Source organism: Arachis ipaensis, chromosome B01 (assembly GCF_000816755.2).
Source record: "Arachis ipaensis cultivar K30076 chromosome B01, Araip1.1, whole genome shotgun sequence".
Classification (NCBI taxonomy): Eukaryota; Viridiplantae; Streptophyta; class Magnoliopsida; order Fabales; family Fabaceae; genus Arachis; species Arachis ipaensis.
In genome coordinates this window covers 80,870,052-80,876,845 of record NC_029785.2, presented here as the reverse complement: position 1 = coordinate 80,876,845, position 6,794 = coordinate 80,870,052, and the positions used below count along the sequence as shown (strand labels likewise).

At 41.5% G+C, this 6,794-nt stretch overlaps 1 long non-coding RNA gene across 1 annotated transcript; it reads left to right on the top strand.

The window, feature by feature from the left end:
- On the top strand, positions 220–1,018 carry LOC107631768. Its single transcript, XR_001618627.2, has 2 exons — positions 220–274; positions 478–1,018. It is a non-coding gene; the product is annotated as an uncharacterized LOC107631768 (long non-coding RNA).

The following is a 6,794-nucleotide window of genomic DNA, read 5'->3' as shown; positions in this document are numbered from 1 at the left end:
TTAAGTTTTTGGCACCGTTACCAAGGAATGAACAATCACGATTTCATGCACCATTCAGCTACTGCTTCAGCTTTTGGTTTAATATGTAAGAAATGATACTCTACCACTAGACTCTTTATAACATGGACAGAATCACAAAAAAAACAATTCATTTTTCATTCATTTCATTGTATTAATAGATTGTTTCCCTTTTTAGCGCCAGGATCACTACATTGGCGTGCTAGGAACATGATACTAGGATTAGTTTTGGGAGCAGCATTTTGCTTTCCTCTTGGTAACATAGCTATATTTCTTGATACTTAGTCAGCTCAGATTGTCGATGTGACTCTTGCAGAAGCATAAGTTTCATATATAATATGTTGTGGAGTATAATGCTATTAGAAGCATCACTTGATGCTTAATCTAGTAGCAATCTCTCATATTCAACCAAGCTTTCACTATATTTGTTGAAAGTCTTGTCTCATGATACGTTGTCAGGTTGGCTCCATTTGAAGCTGATAGAAAAAGCTAATGAAGGGAATCAATCTGCAAATGAAAACTTAGATAAGAGAGACATAAAAAGTGGTGTTAGTGCTACAATTGAAAGGCTTGAAAGCAATTTACACAAATGAAAGCTATTTGGCTACACAGAGGCATGCCTTCTTGTTTATATTTTTCAGGGTGGTCATGTAATCACGCAATGGAGGATGTGACACCACTGGGAATGGAATGGCATTAATGTCCACTTAATAGGAGAAACAGTTATATTAATTAAATAATTTCGTTGACCAAGTTGAGTCACATTTCTTCCATATGAAATTATGATGTTATTATTAGTTTGTTATTATGTTTTTAGTCTTGTTATTATGACTTATGAGGCTATTGTGGTATGAATATCGTCTGTTGCAGTGCCAATAGTATCTTGGGTCAGCCTCTAAGCTCCTAGTTTCTACCGTGTCTTGAGGCAAAATCATACGGGTGAAATCTGCGACATTGATGCGGTCATTGACTTGTAAAAAAGTTTAAAGTTGTTTGCTGACAAAAGAAATATATGGAATTCTTATTCCATTCTTTTCTTTTGAACTGGTTTGGTGAAATTGCAGACATCTATTATCATCCAAATTAACTACCAGGTTTGAAAAAATATTAAACTGAGCCCAACAATTAATTGATCCTTTCCTTTTTTTTCTAGAATTACAAGAACAGCATAAATTAAAAGTTTATAATCACCTAAAAAGGGTCTGCATGAAAAGAAAAACTACTGACAAATTCTCAACCACGTACAGAAAAGGTCATTCCAGCTGTTCATATCCCGGGTCGAGCTATCCGACCCGGGATGATTAGCAACAAAGCGACCGACCTCTTCAGGTCAGATCATCCGACCTCTTCTGAAAGAGCTCGGCCAAATCGACAGGAAAGCCCAAAAAGGGGCCCAACTCAAGGAACACGACCCAGACCATAAGGTGGCCCAAGCCTATAAGGATAAAGGCGGTTCCCTTGAAGATAAGCTGACCTAACCCAAAGGATAAGATAAAGATAAGATAACTAACTTATCTTATCTATAAAGGTCACTCTACACCATTATAAATACACTAGAGCACCCAGGTATAACTCATACTCTGATTCTACATAAAAACCTGCTAATACCCTTGCTAACTTAAGCATTGGAGTCCCTTGCAGGTACCCCCACCCTTCGGTGACGAAGGATCAGCAGTGCAGCTAGTCCCTCAAGTCGGACACGACAGCTCCGGCCGCCACCCACCAGTCGGACACGTCATCTCCGACCAGCACAGAAGATCTCGTCCGAGATCGACCTACAGTTTTAGGTAACCCCCGGAACATTGGCGCCATTGCTGGGGACTCGGAAGTCATCCCGTCACGATGGCGGATGATCGTGACAACGATCACAACTCATATCTGGAAGATAGAATGCCGCACAAGAACACGGACACCACAGCAAAAGATACTCCTCAACCTAACAAAAACGGCAATTCACCAACTATGGAAGCCATGGAGGCACTCCAGGATCGCTTGAAGCAACTCGAAAAAGGGGTGGAGCATCAACAGGAAGCTGAGAAAAACCTATAAAGGGAAGTAAGACGACGTCGAGAATTGGAGGACAAACTCCTAAAAGTCGAAGCCGATCTCAAGGCCAAAGATAATCAATCCTCTCATAAGGATAGCCCCCGCAAGGATCAAGATCCATTCACCAAGAAAATCATGAAGACCAAAATCCCGAAGGACTTTAAGCTCCCAGATATGACTTTGTACGATGGCACTACAGATCCCAACCATCACCTCAGCAATTTCAGAAGTAGAATGTACCTCACCGACGCCTCAGATGCAATTTGCTGCAAAGCCTTTCCAACAACTCTAACAAAGACAACGATTAGATGGTTCGACAATCTACCTCCTAGGCCCATCTCAACCTTCGACGACTTAGCCAAAAAGTTCCTGGCCAGATTCTCCATCCAAAAAAATAAGGTTAAATACGGCCCCAGTCTATTAGGAATCAAGCAAGGAGATCGGGAAAGTCTTCGCAACTACATGGAAAGATTCAACAAAACATGCCTAGACATACAAAGCCTACCAACAGAGGCCGCTATCATGGGCCTCATCAATGCCCTACGAGACGGACCTTTTAGCCAATCTATATCAAAAAAATACCCCACATCTCTGAACGAAGTGCAAGAACGCGCGAAGAAATACATCAACATGGAGGAAAATTCTCGACTAGGAGAAACCTCAAAATCCGGATTCCCCTATCCCCCCGGGACAAGGATAAAGAATCAAAAAGGAAGGAAGATCGACATGGGGAAAAAATAAAAAATACCACAATTACACCCCGCTTCGGGTGTCCCTTGTGGACGTCTACAAAGAAGTCTGTCACACAGAAAAAATACCCCCAGCTCGACCACTCAAAGGCAAAAAAGGAGGAGGAAATCGGACCGAATATTGTGAATACCATTGAATCCGTGGGCATTCCACCAACGAATGTTTTGACTTAAAAAATGTCATAGAAAAATTAGTAAGAGAAGGAAAATTAGATCGGTATCTGGCCACCCAGGACGATGAGCAAAGAAAAAAGAAGAAGGGACGAGGATGTCGGACGAACCGAGCGATCGCCTCGCATGCCAGAAAGGCATGTCCATATGATACACGGAGGGTTTGCAGGAGGAGGAATCTCCAAATCATCTCGCAAAAGATATCTCAAAGAAGTATATCATGTCGAGGGGAAGGAGGAAGCACTCGACATCCCCGCCATTACCTTCACTAAAGAAGACGCATCCGGTGTCATCTCAGTACACGACGATCCCATGGTCATCACCATTATACTGGCAAATGCAAATCTCCACCGCACACTAATAGACCAAGGGAGCTCCACCGATATCTTGTTCAAACTGCCTTCGACAAGCTCGGCCTAGAAGAAAAAGAACTTAGAACGTATCCGAACAGTCTGTTCGGACTGGGAGACACCCCAGTGCAATCACTCGGATACATCTCATTATATACAACCTTTGAGAAGGGAAACAAATCAAGAACGCTCAAAATAGCCTACATCGTGGTCAACGTAAGCTCTGCCTACAACGCCCTAATAGGTCGAACAACATTGAATCAGCTCGGCGCAATAGTCTCGATTCCACATCTGTGCATGAAATTCCCAACTACAGAAGGGATAGCTACAATAAAAGCAGACCAGAAGATGGCGCGCCGCTGTTACAACGAAAGTCTAAATCTCAGAGGCAAAGGACAAGAATTCCACACAATTGAACTCGGTGAAGTTCAGAGGCGGGAAGAGCTCCACCCACAACTCGAAGGTGAAATAGAAAAAATCTAGATCGGAGATATCCCAGACCAAACAACCAATATTGATACGAACCTAAAGAGAGGCATAAATGAATCAATCGTACAGTTCTTACGAGATAATGTCGACCTCTTTGCATGGAAAGCAGCAGACATGCCGGGTATAGACCCCAAATTAATGTGCCACAAGTTGGTGGTCTACCCGGAATCTCGGCCAGTACAACAAAGGCGAAGAAAGCTCGGGCCAGAACGATCCTGAGCTGTGGAAGAGTAGGTACAAGCTCTACTAGAGGCAGGATTCATAAGAGAAGTTAAGTATCCATTATGGCTAGCTAACGTCGTCTTGGTGAAAAAATCAAATGGGAAATGGCGAATGTGCACCGATTACACCGATCTCAACAAAGCCTTCCCAAAAGATCCTTATCCACTCCCAAGTATCGATGCTCTGGTAGATGCCTCCTCCGGATATAAATACCTCTCGTTTATGGACGCATACTCGGGATACAACCAAATCCCAATGTATCCACCCGACCAAGAAAAAACTTCATTCTTAACCCCAAAAGCAAACTACTGCTACATTGTCATGCCTTTTGGTCTCAAAAACGCGGGAGATACTTATCAGAGATTAATGAACAAAATCTTTACCGATCAAATCGGAAAAATCATGGAAGTCTATGTGGACGACATGTTAATAAAGACACAAAGTGAGGAGATGCTATTGTCCGACCTGACTCAAGTGTTCGACATTATAAGAAAGCATGGCATGTGACTCAATCCTGCAAAATGCACCTTCACAGTAGAAGCTGGCAAATTCTTGGGTTTTATGCTCACGCAAAGAGGAATAGAGGCAAATCCGGATAAATGCCGGGCCATACTCGACATGACTGTCAAAGAAGTTCAACAACTCAACGGAAAAATCTATAAGGCTAACATCTTGACAAAAACCCTCGACAAAGAAAAAACCCCCTTCCAGACAAACAACAACACGAAGAGAAAGACAAAGAAAATATAAGAAAGAACGTTATCTGCTACAAAGTCTACCAGTAAAGAAAGTTACAAAAGGCGCAGTCTTTTTTCCCAAAAGATTATCAAATAGTTCATTGACCCAAAATTCCAAAATATGAAGGCGACAGTCACAAACAACAAATTGAGCATAACAACGCAAAAAGGTTCAGACTTTCCAACATGCATTTCAAACGAAAATCAGAGTTTTATCAAAAAACTGAAGGCAACAAGTAAAGAAGAAGAAAGTAGAAACCAAACCTGGAAAAATAGGAGAAAACCCTGAAGAAAGGTTGAGAGCAAAAGCGACAGGGAGAAGAGCCACCCCTCGAACAGAAAGCCTCACAAAAGTAGGAAACAAAAGGCGAAATCTAGAGTCACCCTTCTTCCACAAGAAGCAATAACCAAGCAATGTCGCAGGGAAAAACTATAAACTCCAGGCGAAAACAGAAAGGGAGAAAGAATAGGGAGGTTACGGAGAAGAGAAACCGTTTTTTCTGAGTGTGAAATTCAAAAATAAAGAGGTTAAGAGAAACGGGGTAATTAAAAACCAATTAATGAAGGTATTAAAGCCTCGCATATTCCCAAAGATAAGAGCGCTAATGCAAAAGCGCGCGCCTTTTAAAGAAGCGAAAGAAAACGTTTCGTATTCAAAAAAGAAAAGCTCTACAAAGATGAAGTCGACAAAATGCTCGAGTTCAGCTTCACCAGAGAAGGATCAAAGTCCTAAAACTAAGACTCGACCTCCGAAAAGAAAGACCGAGCTCGAGCAAGGGCACTGTTCATACCCCGGGTCAAGCTATCCGACCCGGGATGATTAGCAACAAAGCGACCGACCTCTTCAGGTCAGATCATCCGACCTCTTCTCAAAGAGCTCGGCCGAATCGACAGGAAAGCCCAAAAAGGGGCCCAACTCAAGGAACACGACCCAGACCATAAGGCGGCCCAAGCCTATAGGGATAAGGGCGGTTCCCTTGAAGATAAGCTGACCTCACCCAAAGGATAAGATAAAGATAAGATAACTAACTTATCTTATCTAAAAAGGTCACTCTACACCATTATAAATATACTGGAGCACCCAGGTATAACTCATACTCTGATTCTACATAGAAACCTGCTAAAACCCTTGCTAACTTAAGCATCGGAGTCCCTTGCAGGTACCCCTACCCTCCGGTGACGAAGGATCAGCAGTGCAGCTAGTCCCTTAAGTCGGACATGACAGCTCCGGCCGCCACCCACCAGCCGGACACGTCATCTCCGACCAGCACAGAAGATCTCGTCCGAGATTGACCTACAGTTTCAGGTAACCCCCAGAACACCAGCCAACTAAAAAAATATTTTTTTTTATTTAATATGGATTAAAATCCTTTAGAATGTAAAAAAATTAATAAAATAAAAAAGTAAGAATTTAATTATGAAAAACACACATGATGATTACAGATTCAATAGCGATATAATTCCATATTTATCAATTTTTTTTAGAAAATATTTTTTCCTAGCACTACATTCCCCTAATATTTGTGAGGGCACAACAGAGGGATCAAATTAATAATACAAAATTGCACCTAGCCGATGGCATAAGAACATGAATAAAGTTCAACATCGAAACAAAATATCTAAGTCTAACCAAGTTGTTATAACAACTTTTTAAACCATGCATCTACTTTTGAGATTCCTTCTCCTTCTACTCTTCCTCCTTCTCTCTTCTTCTCCCAAATTCGCGAATGCAGGTTTTTCTTCCCTTCTTCTTCTAAATTCACGCACGCAGATTCTTTATCTTCCTTAGTGTTGCGTCTTCTTCTTTTTCTTTTCCTTTTTCGTTAACGTCATCACCAACAACACCAACATTTTGCAAACATCTTTATTGGTTCTGATTTTCTTTGATGCCATCATTAAATAATTTCGGTTCATTTTTACTTTATTTCGGTTCATTTGTGATAATTGAGATTTATTTGACGCTGTTGATAAGTATTGACCAAATGTTTTATTCCTTAAGTAATTTTGGTTCA